This window comes from Apis cerana, linkage group LG6 (genome assembly GCF_029169275.1).
Source record: "Apis cerana isolate GH-2021 linkage group LG6, AcerK_1.0, whole genome shotgun sequence".
NCBI lineage: Eukaryota > Metazoa > Arthropoda > Insecta > Hymenoptera > Apidae > Apis > Apis cerana.
In genome coordinates, this window is record NC_083857.1 from 7,974,764 (window position 1) to 7,997,820 (window position 23,057).

General features: G+C 36.0%; 1 protein-coding gene across 1 annotated transcript in view; it reads left to right on the plus strand.

Annotated features, from left to right (window-relative positions):
- Positions 1 to 302: 302 nt before the first annotated feature.
- Positions 303 to 23,057, plus strand: part of LOC107995559 (neurotrimin) — a 51,684-nt gene continuing 28,929 nt past the window's right edge. The window contains exon 1 of the mRNA XM_062076200.1: positions 303 to 462. The gene's annotated coding sequence lies outside the window, so the exon portion shown is untranslated. The remainder of the gene's footprint in view (positions 463 to 23,057) is intronic.

Genomic DNA, 23,057 nt, shown 5'->3' on the forward strand with positions numbered 1-23,057 from the left:
TTGTGCGAGCAGAACAGGTGGATTATAATGACAGATCGATATGCATCTCAACTAAATCCAATCTGTTTCAGCATCAGTCTCCTCCGGCGCTTCAATTTCGATTCGCTCTAAACATTAGCCGTGCTTGCATTGGCACGTGTAAAGCGGCCTCTGGTGGTCGTGTGCACGAAACCTCGGCACATACGAACCACTGTGTGCCGACTTGTTTGCCTTCGAGCATAAACAACCGGGACACGTGTATGCATGTAGGTATATACTATTTGCATTCGTGAACTTGGACGCCGGATTAAGGAGTCACGCTTTCAGTTTTCTCCTGGTAATTCTCGTGCTGTGCCGTTAAATTTGCATTGTGTCTACGAGAATATTCTATGAGAATATTTTCCCGTTTACAAGAAAATTCTTATCTGTGTTCGATGTGCTTTTAACTGTTTGGTGAAAACTTACATAAAACATGGAGTACGAGTGAGTACAATTTTTAAATTCATTAAATAGAAAATATTTTATTTATATTTTAAAATATAATAATTTTAAGTTTTTTCTAAATAATAATTAATCATCTTTGATATAAAATTAAAAATTTGAATAAATTTGTTATTTTATCTGATCATTAATTTAGTAAATAGAATATTGATGAACGAGATAGAATATAAACGAGCTAATCTGTATACATTTATTGCAAACTTTGTCACTAATCTAACCTTTTTTGGCGAATAGTTTTCCAAAAAAGAATTCACATATAATTAATGATAAAGAATTCTGCGATCAAACATAGTTATTTGATTTTTTATGTGATTTTATAACATTGTAGTAGATAAATATAATATATTTTAAATTATATTATTAAATTATATTATCATATACAAAGATAACAAAATAGGTTATAATGAAAAAAGTTATACATATTATCGATAGAATAGAAAGAAAAGAATAATATTTGGCATCAATTCTATGTGTAAGTTCAATATTTTGATTTGTGTAAATTTTATATTTCAAGGCACAATTTTCGTTGTGCATTGAACTAGGATTTTATATTTTCGATCGTTTTGACGGTACTGTTTCCAAATCTCCACGATTTTCGTTGACCGTATTTTTGTTACATTTTCCTCTCTATTGATCTCGAATGTTGTGATTTGAAATCTTTTATGCTCGTTGCAGTTTTCAAATGTTTCATTTCAATACAAGATCAATCGTCTGTGTCAATTTGAAGAATCTTATATTCTTCATAATTATATTTTAACGAATTTTTACGAATCATTCGATTTAAATTTTTCAATTTTTTAGTTTCTAAACAAATCTCTTAAAAAACCAATCATTAATTAAGTTAATTCTGATAAACTTTTTTTACTATCTTTTATTTCAATTTAAAAATGAAATTTCCATTAATCTTTAATTTTATATTCCTGTATTTCTTCGATTTCCATTAACATTGAATATCGAGGTTCGCATGTCTCGATTTTCATACCGTACACTCTGTTTTCAGTATCTCTCGATTCATATCGATACAGAATCCTACGTACACTATTCCGATGTTTGACTTATCTACGTCTCGATAGCTAGGTAACCGAAACTCAAACCACGATGATTTGTCACATAGATATGACATTGGCGATTAATTACAATTAATCACTGAGGTAGGTTATGTTTCGAGAGATACTCGAAGCTCGAATTAGCCGGGATGTAGTTGGTTCAACGCGCAAAAGCATGTATACCTAACCCTTGTTAACGCGTGTAATCAAACGTATATCTCTGTGGTTCACATCTCTTCAATCATGTGTTAAATTCATATTTATATCGATAAATCTTATTATAATTTTATTTTTTATTTTCTTTAATTGTAATCACCATTATATTATCTATATTAGCTTCCAATATCTGTGAATAGTACATAAAAATCATATATTTGTGTCATATATCTTTTTATTAAAATTTATCTCGTATAAAATTTTCGTACATTTACGTAGAAAATATTCTATGTTAATTCATGTGTATTGCATTTAACAATGCAAACTTTCGCGAAAACAAAATTCAATTACGTGAATAGTTCATTACCCGGTAAAATTATATCTTACAACGTTGCGATTCTACGAGTGTCTGTGAGTCCTGAACTTCTATATCATTTCGCTCATGTTAACATGGTTTTTGGTGTTCGTTCGTTCTTTGTAATGGAAATTCGCAGAGAATATTATTTTACGGATGTATGTGTGTGTGTGTGTGTATACCTGTGTAAAATCAGTTGCGATAAAATTATTCGCCGTGACATAGTTGCATAAGTAACTTTATCAAACTCGTATATCGTTCTGCCCGTATTATCGTTTACAATATTCATTGTTTGTAATAGAAAGTTTCGAGGATCATTTTTCTCTCTTCCTCTCTCTTTCTTTCTTATCATTCTTTCACTTGAAAAACAATTTTCTTCTTTTTCATTTTATTTTTGTCTAATATGAAAAAGATCTATTCTTTTTTCTGCGGGTAGAGACAAAAAGAAAAGGAGGGGAAAAAAGTATAAATACGGAAAATTTGATATGAAATTCACGGTAGATTGAATTTCGAAATATTGATAAATGGCGGAGTGACGATCACGGCGTACCAGTCAACGTGTTAATCAGATTTGATAAAATTGTTATACAGTTTTTATTCGAATTCCGTGTGAAATTCCAAAGAAAAAACATTGTGTGTCCAATGAGATCGGTCGGAAATTTCGATTTAAACTTTAATAAAGCTTTGTTTTGTTTAACGGTGAAAAGAAAACATCAATCCAGTTAGAGTGTTTAATTATCCGATTCTCGATTAAAATGAAATATAACGTTTGAATCCTTATTGATACAAAGAGAAGGAAATTAGTAAAGAAAAATGGAAAAAGAAAAAATTAAAAAGAAAAAAAGAAAAAATGACAAAATATTTTATTTATTTAATGAAATTTGTAATGGAACGAAAAATATTAATCTATAAATCTTTCATACCCGTACTTAATAATATGCTTGCTCGCGTTATTGCACTCTGATGATATCATATTTTAACGGAATACGATTTCTTTGTAGCAGATGATTGAACATGTTTCTATAGGAGGAATGACGTACGAAGAAAATTACGTCGGGAAGGAATGCATGAATATCGTATCTGAAGAATCATGCGTACGCTTTTCTAGTTCGGTGCACAATTGAACCGAATAAAACTCAAGGAAAAATCTGGAAAAACTGGAGAATGCAGCTTCATAACAAAGGTCTTTTGTGCAACGAACGTTATTCCTCCATTGAATGCTATTACAGACTGCATACGGCTTTACAATTCTACTTCTTGCGCGCATTCGCAAATTTTCACCACTTTTGAATGCAATTACTTCCTCTCTTTTCACTTCCTTTTTTTCTTTTTTTCTCTTTTTTTTTCACTCTTTTGATACTCATCGCAATCATTAAAGAAATAATTCGATTATATTCATCGATGAATCTAAAAAAATAATCACAATTAATGTCTGTATGTCTAATCCAAAAATTTTAAATCTTTTATAACATTACTTTAAACTTGTATACTATATATATATAGATACTATATAGATATGTTTTTCTTTTTCAATTTAAAGTAACATATTAATTTCATTTCTTTAACTGAGAAGTCTGTTTATAGTGTTTTGTAGTTTTTATTTTTTATATCATTTGTTGAGTACTCAAAATTAGTTTCAAAACTATAAATTTCTTAGATACAAAAATAAATTGGATTATAAAGATTTATATAAAACACAATTCTTTTTTCAATATCAAATCTCTTTGAGAGAATAAAATATGTATATTCAATATTCAATATTTCTTCATATTTCTTCATATCTCTATCGATGAATAACAATTACAAAGTTTCGCGTTTTAATTCTAGCATAATTATATTTTCACAACAATATTCTTATTCTTTCGGTGAGCGAAATTTATGCGATGCTCATTTTTCAAAAATATTCCACGAAGAAAAAAAAACTCTGTATTTTCCTTGCATTATACGCGCGTATTACGACTATTTTCTGAAATCGTAAAAACTTTTCGCGGATCGTAAAAAAGCATGACTCCGGTTTTCCATGGACGTGAAACGGAAGTCGAACAGTCGAAACGCGGGAAGATCACGCGATACGAAAATAACACCGTAATACGTGTAATTAATAAAGATATTAATTAAATCATCCCCACTCCCCCTCGTCGGATAGATCCGACGTTTACAACGGCATTTATCCTGGTACGGAACCGTGAAATAAATGTTACTCGCGCTACATGCGATGTTAGTTACGGAATTCGGGTCGTTCTCCAATGGCGGAAGACCTCGGCTAACGTTTAACGAATGTTCCCACGTGTAATCCGATTTACTTTTACTTATCACGCCGTTCAAACACTTGGAAATATTTGCATCGCAGCCTAGGTGGGACGGACGCCTAGGTGAACTTCACGCGGGGAGGGGAATTTTGGCGTTTCGACGTTGCAGAAATGTTTTCTGGTAATTTATCGTTTCACGGTGCCAAGAACAACGCGAATTATTCGACGCGTTAACTGTACATAGTCGATTTCCCACCGACGAGTTTCGACCAAATGGTCCGTGTTTCTCAATTTTCCCTTTTTTTTTTTTGAACTACCACCATCTTTTTTTGCGATAATCGAACCGTAGATTTTTCGGGATTTCTTGGTTATTAGACGAGGTATTGCTCGTGCAATATTATTTTATTTCAAATTTAAATGTACGAAGGTATGCAGAAATATGTAAAGTATAGCAAAATGAATATGTAAAGCGAGTTTAATCATCATTTATGTATAAAATCACATTTTTGTATAAATATTCGTAATTACATAAGAATATGTTTTTATCAGCGAAGTGAAGTATGGGATACATTTTATTTTTAGAAATGAATTATTAATATAAACAATAAATTAAAACAGAGATAGTGAAAATTATCGCGTATGTCGTCAAAAATATTTTTTCAAGGGATAAACTCCAAGGGATTTTAATTTTTTCTTATTGTTTAAAAAAATAACGAAGAAGAATTCATTTTATAGTAGAGTTGGCATACGTTTGGAATATTTGATCATTTAATGAAAAATATGTTTGAAACTTCAACATGTGGACGAAAGAAGGATTAAAATCTCTCGAGGGATTATCTTTGAGAAGGATATTCTCGACGGCATATATCAAGATCAAGATCATCGGAGCTTTTATCTTCCCCAAAATTAATGTTTATCTAAAAACTTGCTTCCGCAAATATAAAATATTTAATATGAATGATCGTACATACGGATATTTTTTTTTTTTAAGATCTATCGCGATAGATTATAAATCACTTCTATCTTTTGCCTAATATTTACCCGAAAACAAATATAAATCGAAGAAAAATCGATTTAAATCGATCGGTGTAAAAATTTGTTGTCTAACTAAAATCGTGTTACGGGGACGGAAATTGACGCGGAAAATTTCGAATGCTGAAGTACACAAGATTTGAAACGAACGAGGAAGGGGTGAAACGTTTAAATCCGCGGCTGGTTTGTTCTACACCGAGCTTAATGATTCCTGGCAAACGTTGAACTATTTTCAAACCAGAGGAATTAAAATGAAACGTTAATAGCTGCGATCATGAGAACGAACAGGAATTCAAGAGGTGTAACATGGTTTTCAGCTATTTCGTAATAAGCGGTTTACTATGATAAATTATTCTTATTCTCAAAATTTATACAAAAGATTGATAACGTTATATAATGGAATATATAACGGATTATATAATAGATGATGGAATAAAATAAATAATATTAGGGCGAAACGCTTTTATGAACACTCGTTATCTCTTTTTATGAGATAAAGATATTTACGTTTTAATATCTTAATAATTAAGATTTGATATCTTTTGAAATAGCTTGTCATATGAACTATCCTCCCTTATTAAATTTTTCGAATATAATAAGTTAATTAAATATAAAATTTGATACCATATATAATATAAATTTATTCCGATTTATTTTATTCCGTTTAATTTTCCAAATAAAATTTATCAATTTATTAAATCTTGTTTCTTAAAAATCAAAATAAATAAATCAATAAATCAACGAGATGATAATAATAAATAAAAATAAATAAATTTTGTTTATAAATTAATTAAACGTAATTCTAGAATTCTGAAATATGATATTTTTTACTTGCTCGCAAAAGGACAGAAAGTGAAAAAAAAAAAAAAGTCGTTTTTGCCATGAACACTTCGTTTATATTCCACGACTATGAAAGCCATTGAAATCCTGAAAGCAGACTTCATCATTCGGGCTAAAATTCGGGTAAAATCGCCTAAGCTTCTAAATTACCAAAATCCCTGGATTTGCAATCCCTTCGGGCTAAAAATTATTCAGACACGATGACAACCACCGAGATCCCAGAATCGTGCATGTCCACAGGATTACTAAAAACTCCAACGATACACTGAAATTGTCCGTGTCGCAAAACTTCTACTATAAAATTTCAAAATCCAAAATCACGCACAATCACAATTGGAATTTTTATACCAAATTATGATTAAATTTAGAATCATTTAGAAAATTAAATTTGGATAACAAATCTTATATATAAATATAATTATAATATTACGTATAATCACATATAATCCATTATTACATATACATAAATCGATTTGGTACTTTTCCACATTTTTGAATAATTCTATTCTCGATCTCATCAAAAATCGAATCTACCGTATCTCAATTCCCACTACGTTTCATTTAACGTTCCTTATTTCTGTATTCTATATAATTTCGTATTATTTTATAACTTCATCTCGAGTGTGTTTAATTCTAAACTTTCCGTATATTGGCCTCGTCCAACAATAAAGCTCCACCCACGCGTTCGCGTTCCCTTTATCGGCATTAATGGGAGAATAAAAGTACCACCCAAGCGAACCGAGAGAAATATATTTTTAGCTCATTATCCGAGTTTAGGATATTGCTTAAGTTTTCTTTTTTTTTTTTTTTTTTATAGAATTATTTGTGTCACGCTCCTCGTTCCCTTTTGTCGTATTTTATGAAATCATTCGACGATTGAACCGGTAGTAATCCACTGTGAGCTATATATTCCTGAAATCCAGAGTATATCGAGTCTCGTGTGTGCGATATGATCTATACCAACCATCATCAATCCAGTGCTACAAGCATCTGGTATCAGAGATCCAGAAGTCATCTGTATCATGTTCTACAAGTGGGAGACTAATATATACATATCATACACATACATATATATATATATATATATAGGTTACGAAGATAAATCGCGTTTGCATCAGAACTTGCCATACCAAAATGTCCTTTATTATATGTGAGAAATCGTGAATTAAGATGTGATTGGACATGAAGCTCCCCTATCCTGATTTCTAGGGATCCCTAGTAGTTTGATATTCAATTAAACATTTCGAAATCGCAATGGACAAATAAATGGATTCTTTTTAGAAATATTATTAATTAATAATATTTCTTAAATTTTACTAATCTTTTTCTATTTTTCTAAAATAATAAAATCTAGTGTTTTTTTTTTAAGAAATTTAATATAAAATTACAAGTATAATGTATGGGATAATTTCTTTACACGAGTTAAAAATTTTCAGCACTCGTAAATTTTAATAAATCCATCGATCTTTACGAGATCATAAATTTTCAAGTTACGTTAAAATACAAGATAAACAGATATTATATCACAAAATTTGTGACGAGATGTAAATATTAAATGAATATATTCCTCTCTAAGAAGATTAATATTACCTTCGCAACAATGTATTTTCATTTCCGTGGAATATAATCTTGTTTGGATAATCTGGTTTCACTGTATATTTACATACATATCTAAATGTGCGTGTATTTGCCTTTACAAACATACGATTATATGCGTATATATATACATAAATACATATATATATATATATACATATATATATACATATATATATATATATATATATATATATATATATATATATGTATACATGACATGGTAACAGAATTGAATCGTGAACACAGGAATAGTAGCGAAATGATTTTAACCCCTTAATGTCGGCCTCGATACATACTGTAAACCGCATACTGCTTCGTGTGTCGTCTATTATCGAAGCTATGTAATATAGATCCCTGGAGATGTAACTGCACCACTCTATTATGTACCTCCAGTTCATAGACCAGTTCGAAACTCTTGTTAATATGATATAAAGCACCTGCGCCTAAATTTTGAAATATTGTCGGACGAAGGAGGAAAAAATTTCGTTCTGAAAGAAAAAGAAAATACGCAGAAAACGAAGATTAATTCTTGATAGGAGGTTGAAATGAGAATTAAATTTATGTTAAAGCATGTCCGTTAAATTAAAAAGGAAATATCACTTATTCGATCAAATTGAAATTAAGTTTTTCGTTGAGGCCACGGTATAAAAATATTCAGATAAAGTATAAATTTGATCGATCGTTTGATTAATTCTAACGCGTACAAGTATTTTTAAATATCCAGTTTTCTTCTGTTATGATGGATAGGTTACATGGTAAATTAAACTGCTCGGGCAGATTTTTCTTGACAAGCTTTGAATCATGAATTGATTATGATTTATTCGATTCACGGGTTCGCGTAACAGATGCATACGCGAATTTTGGGAATTAAAATTTATTGTAAGAATGTTTTTTAAGGCTTTTTTGAAGCTTTATTAAAGAATGTATCGCATTGAGATAATATTAAATTACACCATTGGAATAGAACTGTTCATTTAAAAAATATTTAATCCGTCGCGTCAAGTTTCTTTCCTCTCTCTCTCTTTTCTTATTTTTGAGATTCCTTGGATATACTATGCTCGAGAGCTTTACGGTCTCTTACTCTTACAAGAATAAGTTTTGATGGAGTTACTTTCTTGAAACGAAATTAAAGGAGACTCGAACTTGTTAAATCATCCCCAGTCATATAATGTACTGTAACTGTAAAAAAAGTTAAAGTTACTTTAAAAGTATTGATTATTATGTAATAACAAACTCAATAAATCTTCCCAACTATATAAATCCCACTTTTCCACTTTACAACGATATTTCATTCTCCCGCGTTGCGAATGATAAACTCAAAACAAGACGAATTTTCATGCGTCTGACAATGATTGACGATGAATGGCAATAGAGAATAACTACATATAATTAAAGAATATATCTAACAGAACACGCTCGACGATTATCGAGATTCGAAGTTTAAAGAGAATAACGGATACAAGACTTAAAGAGAATTGCAAATATGTAGATCACTGAAATACTCGCGCAAAGGTTTAGATCGTTGCATATGAAATTGGTTTCTATAAACTTGGAAGAATATCAGTACCACTCATCAAATTTTCATCTAGTCGTCGATTGTACGATCGATTAATAACATCGAAGAAGTATTAATTCGCTAACAATAACATTCAAAGTGATTTTCTAAAAGATACATTTAGAGATATTTAGAGATATTCCCATAATATTCGAATAATTAGCAAACATTATTAGCAAATTTCATCAAAACACGAATCACATTGTTCCAGAATATTTCATCCAAATAACATAGGGTAGTGTACGAATTTCGACATGTTATTGTTTTAACACACAATACGAATCCACGAATTAAATCAAAACAATGTGCGTTCTCTTAATTGTCGGTAATTGCTATTTGTTCCACTCATTAACGCGTGGCGTGTTTAAAGTAACGACCTGACTTGAAATAGGCGATATCCGCAATCGTCTATTTTCGATTCTCCCCCTTAATAATCTTGGAACCTTTATTATGCCGCGTGATCGATGCAATAAAATGTCAGCATCGATGTAACGATTATTTCGAAATATCAAAGTTCAAAACAGCATTAATAAACGTTAATGAACGAAGAAAGAAAGAGAGAGAGGAAATACATCAGGTTGCAAAGAGAGCGTATAATATTCACGCATCATTGTTACGATGCAGATAGACATGTCTGCTCGTTATTTTCAATCCAGCATCGTGTGGCTGACTGTTCTGCGCATCGATCAATAATTTAGCAAAATCGACGTAATTGCGACGTGCCGACGTGCTAAAATTAGAACAAAAATTATCGGTCGGCGCGGTGACGTTACACCGGCACCGAATGACCAAAGCATCTTTCCACGTCCGCCCTTCTTCTTGTAAACGGTTAGCTAAAAACTTTCATCGTAACTCGATTTACAAAACGGCTGAAAGTATCATCTTTCACTTCGTCGAACGTCCATCGATCGAACTTTCCAAACTCGCTCCTCGGCAACTATTATCCACCCTCGGTCTCATCTATGTATATCAATTCTCGTTCGCTGAAATCGAGCGGCTGCTTTTACCATCTTAGGACCATCTGAGAAATATAATGACAATAAATATTGTGGCAAGGAACGCTGTCGCGTAAAATAGAGTGAACTCGAGATGGAATCTATCGAAGATTTTATGAAAAGCGATTATATAGGGCAAGTTTCAATCTTCTAGCTTTTTTTTTTATATATATATATAAAATGTGTACGTTTTTCTAATCGTCGAGTTTTTCAAATATTCATCATTTGAATTATGAATTTTTCTATTTTTATGAAATTATTGAATGTTTCATTTTTGAACGATATGTTTACAAAGTGTCTATTTTTTTATTTTTTATTTCTTTTTTTTTTTAAGAATAAAAGTGAATTATCAAAAAACGCGTTAAGGTAATTATTTCTTTCGACCAATAACATCGCGAAAGTAACGCGATAATTCTCTTTGAATTTCCATATCTCCATATCTTTCCAAAGGGAACATGTGCTTTAAAAATGCAATCGCAATATTTTCCAGTAATAAAGTAATATAATCTAGAATTTAATTCGATCCCTTTAAATATTTCCAACATGCTACGATTTTCTCCAATCTATCAATAATGACAACTTCCCTTCGTAAAAGGCATCGATCTGACTGAACTTATTTATCGTTAGACCTACAGAAATCAGATCGGGGGAGGAATTTCTCGAAAAACGAAAAATTCCCAAAAACACGAACCGATAATATTATTCTTCTCCGATCTCTCTCTACAATCCGTATCTCGAACAGCGTGTCTTCGCTTTCTCTTATCGCTGGAACGCTCGCGGTTGAAAATTCGAGGCACGCATCCGATGCCAGAAACACGGTCGGTCGAACCGTTCCGATCGGTGGCCAATGGAAACGCGGTCGTCGAGGCAAACGGGTTTAATCTTTCACGATGTTTAACCGCGGTCTTTCGCGGCCAACCGGCCAGTTTCGTCGAGTTTTAACTCGACAACCCGGCCAACTGTCTCCGGTACACGCCACCGATCTTCCGTTCCTCGTGGAATACCAGCCGCGTAACGAGAGGCTCGCGTGCCACGGTGTGATTAAGGGGCCACCCGTCGAATCTCGTGCGGAGCGTTGCAGAAACGACATACGAAATCCGAAAAAGTAGCTCGCCTCGATCGTCCCCCCGCCGAATCTCGCGATTAATCAAGCTGGGCAGACAGCCGCGGGCTGAAATTTATCACGGCGCTCGCGAGAAACCGCCCTCCCCAAATTCGCCCACCTTTACTCTGCTCGAACTACACAGGTATCTCCTGTAGATCCTGTAGATTCCGCGAGGTGTGTAATAAGCATCTTCTGGTAACGCGCCAAGGGGGTTGGTCGAAGGGGAGGGATAAATAAGGAGATAAGGAGATAAGAATTGGGGGTAAACGAGATTATTATATTGTCGCGAATGGAGGGAATCTTTATTTCATTTCATGTCGTCGTAAAAAAAAAAGAAGAAAAGAAAGGATTCGAGAGGGAAGGTTTTGGATACGGATAAAAGTATCCATCTTGCAGTTGTATCATTTACAACGCTGCTGCGAGCTATTGTTCTTGTAAAGTTTTTTTTGTGTGTGTGTCTGTTTTCCTTTTTCTCTTTTTCTCCTTTTTTTTTTTTGATTCTCGCGTTTTTACCCCCTCGAGGCATGCACAAATTACGTCGCGATTGAAATCTCGAAAAATATTCGGGAAGATTGTTTTCTTTCGGTACGATAATAACTTTTCGCCGTTTAAAGTACGAATATTTAACGGATTAATTTTTATAAGTTATTGGTACAACTCGATAGGTTCATTTCTTCGTTCTTTGAGCGAGAGAAAGAAAAAATAAACGATCATCTTCGGAAGTCCTTCGATGCACGTCGCGAAGACAACGCGTCGATCGTTCTGTGGTGCTCGTCGAACGAGGAAGACACTCATTAACGCCGACACGTGGAATAGAGGGGAACTGGTTCAAGGATAAATTGTGTAAAGCCGCCCGGGGCGGTAATCGATACCAAGTACATTGCGATCGCTTTCAATTACCGCCACTTGCCACCCGTGAAAAATAAAATCGCGACCGTTACCCGAGGGAGCGTGGCCAAAGGGTTGAGGGGAGGAGAAAAAGCAAACGGAAAGAAAAGAAAAAAAGGAACGTAGAGGAAAACACGCGCGCGCGCACGTATAAGAGAAGGGTATAGAGAACGGAAACGAGGAAACGGCGCGCGAGAAAACGGAAAAGCGAGAAAAGAGGAGGACGACAGAACTGGGATCGCGGGGCAAGCTCTCGTTAATTACACTCCTGTATAATGTCCCCTGACTGTCTCGTAAACGTGTTGTTACACGCAGGTTGTGCGCGGTTCTCGCGCGTAACACGCGCAGCCGAGCGTTAATGACGACGGGGCGTTGAAGCCGCCCTCCCTCCGCGAAAAAGAAAAACGCGACCACCCCCTTTCCCGTTCCCTCTCCTTCTCTCGTTAAATCGGCGAGGCGTATCGCGGGGCGTGCAGCATCCGCGCGCTCCTGGAAATTGTATTTTTCCAGGGCGGAGGTCGAGAAGTTTCATCCATCAAAGAGGTCGCGCGGTGAAGGTTGATGATGGCGTGTTTGCGGTAGCCAAGGAAAAAGGGCGAAAGCGGAGGGAGATGCTGGCTGTTTTTCATTAATCATCCCTCGACTAGACGCGAGGCCTGCTCCTCCGATATCTCTAATCGAATCGTATCGCATCGTATCCAACGGCAGATGACGGATGGCCGCCTCCCCCTCCTAGCTCCACCGCTCGGACGACACTTGTTGAAGCTCTCGTTTCCTACGTCATCCAATTACAAATCCCTCTGGTGACTTTATCGCCGCGCACTGGTCGGATGGACGCCGGCCACTGGAGGAAGGCAAGTTGTAAATTAATTTACGGGGGAGGGGGACAAATGCCACGTTCCACCGATCGCACGATTCACGTTCCAGGTGAATTCCAGTTGAGGGAGGGGGTTGGCGATTTCGTCTCCTTCGTCGTATCCGTGCAAGAGTTTCGATCGAGTTTAAATTGCCAAACCCTCCCTTATTTTTTTTCCTTTTAATTTCTATGGGAAGGGAGGGAGGGAGGGAGGATGAAAAAATTAGGATGGCGCGTGTCCCGTCGGATGAATGTCCCTATCCTATTCTCGAACGATTCATTCGGTTCCGCGAATTCATTCGAGAAGGAATGGGGGAGGGGGAGGAGGGATGAAAGAGGACGAGGAGCTCGCATCGAAGGGAACAATAAAGACGATAACGCGGACGATGAAGAGGACAATGGTATAAGGGAGGAAGGAGGGGAGTGGCGGATAATGGGAAGATCATTATTTTCGACGAACAAAGTCCCGTCCACGTCGTCGCCGTCTCGTCGCCTTCGTCTAAGCGCGCCTTAATTAACATCTGCCCCAATTAGAATGGTTCCGACCGAAAGGCCGCGCTGCTTTGAATCTTTCGCTCGCGCTCTCCTTGCCCTTTCCTTTCTCCTTCATCGTCATCTCCTCCTCTTTTTTCGCTCTCTTCTCTCTCTGCTCTTCGCGATTTCTCTTCCTTTTCTCCTTCCTTTTTCTCCTCTCTCTCTTTCTTTTCCTTTCTGGCCCTTCCTCTGTCCCCCATCGACAAACGCGTTGTGACAGTGACCCGATTGTTTGTTTTACCAGCGACCGTTTTCACAGCGTTGGGAAAAAATAAGTACAATAGGGATAGGATTGTCCGCGGCGGGGTGAAACAGCATAGAAATATCGGATATCGAGGCCAGCAACCGCTTTCTAACGATTTCTGTGTTAATTGTCGTGGCCAGGAGTCGGAGGCAAAGGGAATTCCGATGGAGCGCTTTTTGATTGAGAGCCGAATGGGAGAATAAAAGAAGGGGGAGGGGTTGGATGTCCAATCGAATTTGGAATATTTACGGGTGGTGTCCTCTTGTCGAAACGGAATGGAGCAACCGACTGGCTAAAAGTTCACTTGCGCGGTTTTAACGCCTTCGAAAGGCTATTCACGGAACTTGTGTCAAAAGATGCAACGTCGTTCGTGCATCGAAAAATTGTTCGATTTTCGTTTCGAAATTTGTCTTTTTTTTTTTTTTTTGATGATGAAAATACCGTGTCGCTTTCAGAGAGTATTACGTCGGTTTGTTATTTTTCAATCTCCATAACCCTTTAATCGGGAAAACACGAGTTAAGTTCCCTTTCTTGACTTGCCGATCTTTCAAACTCGTTAAATTTTTCTTTCTTACTTTTATACACTCGCTTCTTTTTTATCGTGTTTATCGTGAACATCTTTTTAAAAATAAATCAATTCTTTTTTCACGCTTACAAGTTGAAGAATAATTAATGTAACTGAAATCGTCTCTTTCCAAATTGTTTTCTATGATTATTATTACTTGTAAAAAAATCAAAGAATTCATTCTAGAAATTTATTCCTGCTATTAAATTCTCTATTTAACAGATTTTACTACTCGATTGATTAGATTGATCATTACTTCTGTCATTAATGAATAAACAATTATTCATTATCCATCGATTACCACCAAACAATGAGCAAAAATAAATTTCCGTAAAAACCTCTTCTCGCCGAGAAACAAGCGATCGATGGATCTCATCATTGCCATGCCCGAGACACGAGAGACAAGGAAAATCCTCCGCAATAATTACAAAATCAATAGGCAAAGTGCCATTTCGAATTCGTCGTCGTTGAAAGATGTCTAAGTGCGTCGTGATTATTTCCCTTTTAAATGCACGCCGTGTTAATTTATTCGTGAAAATTTCTTTTTTAAAAAATTCTAAAAGTCGTCAAAACGAACATAAAAATTTTTAAAAAAATTCATAAAAAGGGAGTAAATAATTACTCCATTAATTATATTTAAATTTTGCATAAAGCATCACACGATATTGCTTGTAATCTAATAATACAATCTTTAACCGATATTATTCTATGCATCGATCTCCGTATTTTTTTTTTCGACTCCTTTCCACTAAAAATCAACCCTCGAAAAGTGTTCTACTGTACAACTCATCGATAACGCATCACCCTGTAATCGAACGAGACAGAGAGAGAAAGAGAAAGAGAACAATAATCCGCGCACTCGAATCCTCCTTTTTTTTCTCCCCTTCCCCCCACTCGCCTCAATTTGTCGAGGGATATTAATCGCGAGCGCGATAACGTCGTTGCTGTTGCTTCGTGCATGACAAACGAGACTGATATAGCACGCCTGCACGAGGCGGCAAGTTAAACAGAGAGGCGTATTTATTCTACGTGTTCCAACTGCTTTCTACAAATTAACTTTCCACGGAAATGGATAGGCAACGGGACAGAGTCCCGTGGCGTGAAGACAAAGACGGAAGGGGAGGGTAAGGGAGACGGAAAGGAGAAGCGGGCAGAGATGGAAATATATACAGGGTGGTACGTAATTTATGGGGGAGAGGAGACCAAGCAGATTCTGCCTCTACTTCGAGATAAAAGGAAAATGTAGAATAGAACTTTTGTTGACGTCGTTTTTCTTCAAATAAAATCACTATCCAATCCTTGATTAAATTAAACTATTATTTTCGAGAAGTATCGAGAATATCTTGCATTTTTATTTAACAATCAATCGTTCCATCAACGATCCATTCGTATCTTGATAAATCGAACTTCGAAAACTTTCTTACTCTCTGAACTTATTCTTCCCCCTCCTTTTTTTCTATTTGCCTATATTTACGTATTATTACATCGCATCGAATTTCGGGGCCACCCTGTACAGAAGAAAGAGGAACAAGGGAGAGTAGTGTTAAAACGGGAACGAGTGCATCAAAACAGTGGGGCTGTCACACGGCATCCAATTACCTTCGAATCACGTACGTTACCGTTAACGTTCTTAATTATCCATCCCGTGGGCGGGAAAGTTTCACTCCGTGGACGATCCGTGGAAAAGTTTAAAGCCGGCCGTCCTCGTCCTCGTCCTCGGCTAACGAAAATTGCTCGTCGCGTCGAATTATCGAGTTTAACCTGCCAGTAACGGCCATCGGTTCCCAACGGTTCACTTTTACCCTAATGGTTTCACGTTTTTGCCACATCACCCGCTCCCCCTCCTCCCCAACGAGCAGTTCTCGATTCGAGCAGCTTTCGTCGGCGACAGCAGCCGCGCCGCTTCGATTTCGATCGAACGAAGGAGGGAGAGGGTGGCTTTCGACGTTCGGTGGCTGTTTTGACGTTGTTACAATGCGGTGAAAATTGAATATTCTTTTTTTCTCCTCCCCCTTTTCTTTTCCGCGGCTAATAGTTTCTCTTTGCCTGTAAAGGGCGTTTCGAAGTTCTCTTTTTTTCTTTTCTTTTAATGCACAACAAGTGTTTGTTGCTTCAATCGTGATATTTGGATTATTATTGCGTTCGGCGAACACGATGTTTTTCCAATCGTGTCAACGAAAATGGTTTGTTTTTTAAAATGTTTTATTTTTTTGGAAAATTATAGGGAACGAAAAGTTGAAAAAATAAATGATTTCGTCGATGGGAAAGTTTTGTCTAATATAAAAGGGAAATACAGGGAAATAGAAAGGTGATCGTATCGAGTTTATTTTGTGAAATAGGATGTGGATTATATTTATATGCAAATATCCATATTTTCGTGAATATAATTACGTGAAATGAAATCCGAATGGATATTCGTTAAATTTTATAATGGATATTTTATACGTTTCTTATTTATTACCCGTACATTCTTTTCTATTTTTCTATATAAATGCGATATAGAAATACCCGCGATCTAATAATAACTATTATATCCGTGTATAGACAATAAATATAGGTAGATATAAATGCATATCACAGATCGATATCCTAGTTCTACTATTAAGATTAATGCTATAATGGACTGAATCGGACCAACTTAGCAGGATATTGATTTAATGCGGAAACGTCTTAAACACAATTGGGTTTGACCCGAAAAGAATGAAATTTTAATAATAAATTAAGATAAATTAAGATGATATAAATATCGGGATAAAATAAATTCGAAATAAGCGAGTGTGAATAAATTAATACTTGCTATCGTGTTGCGAAATTAAGATATTATAAATTTAAATTGTGTTTTAGAAAGCTTAGCAGTAGTACGACGCAATAATAGCCGAAACAATGGTCGCATAAATTTTATAATAATGCTCGATTTATAGGACTCGAAAGAAAACTTTTTGAAATTTTTCTATCCATCTCATTTATGATTTTCTTACATCAAAGATCTTTTTTTTTTCTTCGTTAATTTAAGAGAAACGAATTTTATCTGATAAATCAAACTGAAATCTTGGGATAACATGTTTCTCGAATGATATAATTTTTTCATTCGTTCATGAGAAAATTAGAATTTTTCCAGCAAGAGATAAAAAAAAAAGATTGTTATTGCAAGATGTAAAAATAAAGAGACGAAGAGACGGTATAATAGAATTTTATTTCTCTCTAAAAAAAAAATAATTCCCTTTTAATCCAGGTATACATAAACTCGAGTGTACCAAGTTAAACGTATTGCGTAAAGCTTATTTATAAAAGTCTGATGAATTTATACTGGGTGTTTTCTGAGCTCGTTGCGATACGAAGGTAAAATGATTATATCCGGGATCTTACGGATCTTTTTGAATTTCTCGTACTTCTCAAAGCAGTTGTACGCTTTGGTAAAATTATTTCGGTGAAAAAGCCCTTTCGCGATCACCTTATCGACTTCTCGTTGAACCAGCAGATTTTCTATGAAAATTTTGATAAACGCTTAGTCATGGCCGCTGATGCCGGCAATCTATCATCTTGTCTTTCATTTGATATCTTCTTCAATATTTGAATAATCACCCTGTTTATGAAATTGAATTTATTATTTCTCGCCACTTTTATATCCGAGCCAGATATAACCAAGGAAAATTCTTTTAAACGAACGTATCATAAGAGGAACAGATCGTAATATCGTAATATCAAGTTCTTTACAACAACTTTGTAAAATGTACAATAATAAAAGATAAAAATATTAAATAAATTTATTTTTCATTTATTAAATTTGTTAAGCACGAGATTATTGATTAATGAAATATAATAAATAAAATTTATTATACATCAAATTATTCGATTATCTCGTAAAATCTATAACAAATGTCAAATTTAGCTAATTGATAATTCACGAGACTAAGAATTTCATAATTTAATTTAATAACAATAAATTAATAAACTTTCTTCTAAAACTTTCGGAGAACGTGTTAATTAAAATATCTGTTGAACATTTATCCGAGACAATATTACTTAAACGATTATTCACCCCCTATTAGACACACGTCGACGTGTCTCGACTCAAATTCAATTCGTCCTCGCGATATCATTTAATTTCTCGAATGCTCGAATCTTGTATCGTGGCATTAGCTCGAGCTTCTGCCCATAGAATCCATTCATTTCGAGGGGACTATAACGAAATGGTGTTACGTTATCTTGAAACGTTCGTCTTGTCCCGTCGTAACGAGAAACACATTGCGTGACAACGGCAAACTCTATTTCTGCCCTCTGTTCTCATCCCATGATGGATCGCAAATCCATACCTTTATAATATGCATCGAAACAATTTATCTACCCTCTGCCCACAGATCTTTCGACAACTTAACTTTGTCAAACCATCGTATCATCGATGCCGTATATCGATCGTCCAATATTAATAATCAATTTCAATGTATATTTCTATTTTACAAATCTGAATTTCGTTCCACTGCTAATAAAATATACAAGAGAACATTCGTTATTCTGGCTCTCGAGGGACAAACATTGCAAGAAACATTACGTTACATTTCGAGAAAAGTGGTATTAATTCAGGGACGAATAAAATAAAGGATATCGATTAATCATTACTGCATCCAATCCAATTTTATTTCTGATCGTTCGAACAATAACAGTATTTCAATTACATCAAAAAACCATAAAATGCACGAGTGAAAAGAGAAGTTCTATTACGTATACCTATTCCCTTTTCGATTATCATAGCATTATCAAAACGACAAAATAATAATGATAATCGGTTCAAACCAATTTTAGGAAAATATTCTTGAAAAAAAAACAATCTTACCGTCGAGAATGCCTTATTTACGACATAAATTCCACCGGGGCCTCCAACTTTCCCGACAAGAATATAAAAAACAAACGTTTTTATGGCTCGTACATTATATATATATATATACATTCCGACTGGGATTAAGGAATGAGCGTTGCAAGAAGGGTGCGGATAGTGCAACGACGAAGTGAAGGACGAAGGAAGAGAGGAGGAGGAGGAGCGGCGACATTGAAATTTTACATATGCATGAGCCATAAACGTGCAAGAATATTTCCGTCGCGGTGTTATCAATCGGCGAGAGACGTCGTAGCAGCGGGAGCGGAAGAAATTCAGCGAGCGGTGGAGAAGGCAGGCGCGTGGAAACCCAGACATAAACTCTCTCTCCCTCTCTTTCTCTCTCTCCATATATATACATTTTCCTTTCTCTCTTTCCACACGCTTCGAGTAGTGCGCGATGAGAAAGAAGTCTGATGCAACCGCAACTGCGTGCGACGTTTATACTCGTATCCATTTTTCCGTCTTCCTCGCCCTTTCTTCGTCTCGCTCGCAAAAGTAGGGGTAGTTCTCCACCCGCGCCTCGAAAGAAACGATGCGTTACGAAGAGATGTATTCGCGAAAGTGGTGAAGTTTCGAAATAGCCGCTTTTATTATAATCGATCGTGTTTCCTTCCTCTCGCTCGCGAGAGAGAGAAAGAGAGAAAGGGATTAAAAAAAGAAACAACCGCGATTGAACGGTGTAACCGGCCGGATATTGGCCTCGATCCACACCGATCGGCTGGGGTTGGATGTTTCGAATTGAATGGCGCGCTCTCGGAAGCGTTGTCGACCGGATAGAATTTCAAGGTGGCTGTTTCGCGCCACCGGCAGAAAGCGGACAAAGTGGCAGAAATTTGTTTCACGGGCGCGGTCGGTGAAAGGAAAAAAACGCGGGAGAACATGTCACGCTGTGATCTTTCTTTTGATCCGCCACCGCTTTGTTTCTACTTTGAAGGTCTACCGAATCTGTTTCCCTGTCTCCGCCGTTTTCCATTCTCTTTTTTGTTTCCTTGTTTCGTTTCTTTTCTTCTTTTTTTTTTTTTTGTTTTTCGTTTAACAGAGAGAGAAAAGCAAAGGTAAGCGAGGCAAAGTTTCGCGTTTGTTGCGTAGACCGGCGATAAATCTCAAGGGACAAGCGCAACAAACCGCGAGTTCGTTAGTTCGGTTTCACCCTGTTATATCGTGTTTCACGGAACACTTATTATAATCCGTGAGAATCGGGTTGATATATCGTTTGGAAATTTCTGTAAGCAGGTTTGGTTTCTCCCTTTTTAATTTTCGATTGTAATTGGTGGATACGTTTGCGATTTATCAAAATGGCGTCCGTTTGAAATTTCCCTTTCTATCATTAACCATTCGTAGATTGTATTCGTATTGTGTAATCAAGCTTAAAAGCGAAAAAAGTAGCAAATTTGTCCTAATAAAATTACAAATCTCATCCAAATTTCAACGTGTTGTTTCCACGTGTGTGACATTTTCATTGTGATCACCGATGAATTTGAAATATATATATGTATGTATTGATAGTATAGCAGAAATTAACAATTAATACGGACAATGACGGAACTTGGCGAGCTCCATTTACCCAATATAACTCGATAATTTCATTCCACGTGTCCATTTATGCATTCAATCTCACGTATCCATTATGCTAAATTTTTTCCAATTATCTATTTATCCAAAGTGTTCTAAATTGATAACAACTGAGATATATTATATTTACCAAAACATTTTTTTCATACACATACATCGGAATACAATGATTTACGTTACTTATTTTTACATCGAATTTCTTTATCTTCTACTTGGCATCTTAAATTGATAATTGATTTTTTCAATCACGTCACATAATTGAAGTATCCTCAAAATTCTATAAACCATCAATGTCACGATCGAGAATAATTTCCAATACACAACCCTTTCCATTCATATTTAATCAATCAACAAAAAAAAACCGTTTTCAACTTACTTTTACACTTGCTCCACTTCATTAATTAAATCTTTCATACAACAACTCATCCCTTCGAGTACCATTTCTCGTCTACCGATCCGATCACCATCCAACAATCCCTTTCCTCGTTGAAACAGATACAGAGAATGAGTGAGAATCAACGCTCGCTTAATCTTTTCAAGGAAATAATTACGCAAAAAACCTCCCTCCCTTATTCTAATTCAAACTTATTCTTCAGCATACTTATATACTCGGAAACTTACTGTTTCCATGAATCATGCCTCTCGCACACCGACACTCCACTAATTTCCGACGACGAGGCGACCCTCCTCCTCCTCTTCCCCTTCTTTCCCTGCCATTGAAACGAGGCGAGAACAAGAAGAAGCGGAACCGCGTCGATAACCCTCTCCACCCTCCCTCTCCTCGTGTATTCCACGTCTCGGAGTGCGACGATATTAATATTTTCAACGGCGTACCGAGGGAGGGGAAGGTGGCGCAACCCCACCGCATTAAAAAGCGCGCGCGGCAACCCTCTCGAGGAAAATGAATAGCCTCTCTCGAAGAAGGGAGGAGAATCGGGTTTCTTGCTACCGCGACCGAACTTTATCGTCTGGCAAACTTTATCCTCATCGATGAATCTCGTGAAGTCTAGCCGAATATCGTCCTTGTTGCGTCGGCCTGCGTCGTTGGTGACAGATTTTCCAGGGGTGTGTTCGTTGACTCATTCGTCTGAGAAGAAGCGACGTTGGATTTTTTTTTACACGTCTCGCGATTTGCATAATCGTTATTGATAATGTTTAATACCAGGATGGAGGAAGTTTTCCAAAAATACGATTGGAGCAGGGGATTCGATGCTATTCGCTTTTTCAACCGATTTATATTCCATTTGTTATTTAATATTGGATCGTATGGAGAAAGGAAGAAGATTTTGGATCGAAAATTGTTTGCAAAAATACGAGTGAAATTAGTGAATAACGGGGGTGAATTTTTAAGCGATTTCTTATTAGTGCTTAACTATTAGTTCGTTACATGCAGGGTGGTACAAATAACGTGAGAAAGAGAAGAACTGGTTAAAGAGGCTTCGTTACAAAAATACAGATGAAATTAGCTAATTCTCGATAAATATGTATTTTTACACGCGTATATATCTTTCACTTCCGAAAAACTGATTTAAAAATAGCTTTTCCAAAATATCCACATCCTCTTATCTGATAGAAATTTCCGCTTATTAAGAAATATCCGATTTAACGATGATCCAACTTGGACGAATCGGAAAACGCGGAATGGTTCCAGGGTGCTCGACCTTTCCTTTCGATAAATCCTGCAGTAAAAGCTGTTCCAAGCTCGAGGAAAGCGGTTGCGTAAGGGAAAGCGTGCACCAAGAAGGCGCGTGGAATAAAAAATGAGAGATGGATGAGGCAGGTTTGACGTGGAGAGATGGAGAGACTTAGAGAGGGAGAAAAAAGGAATATGGGAGAAGGAAGACGCTGGAAAAGGGACTCTCTATCGAGGGAATCCCAATTTAGAAGGAAGATATTTTGGATTTTCAAAAATTGGATCGAAATCCTTTTTTTCGCGCGAAATGTTGTATCTCAGTTTTATCGGAGTATTGGAATATCCCTTGAATACGCGGTAGAACGCGGGACACGAATGAATTTATATAAAAGCTCGGTGAATAGCTTTGACTAGAATCGACGAACAAAAAGTTGTATAACTCTGTGGAAAAATATCCAGCGAGTTTCTTGCGCGGTACAA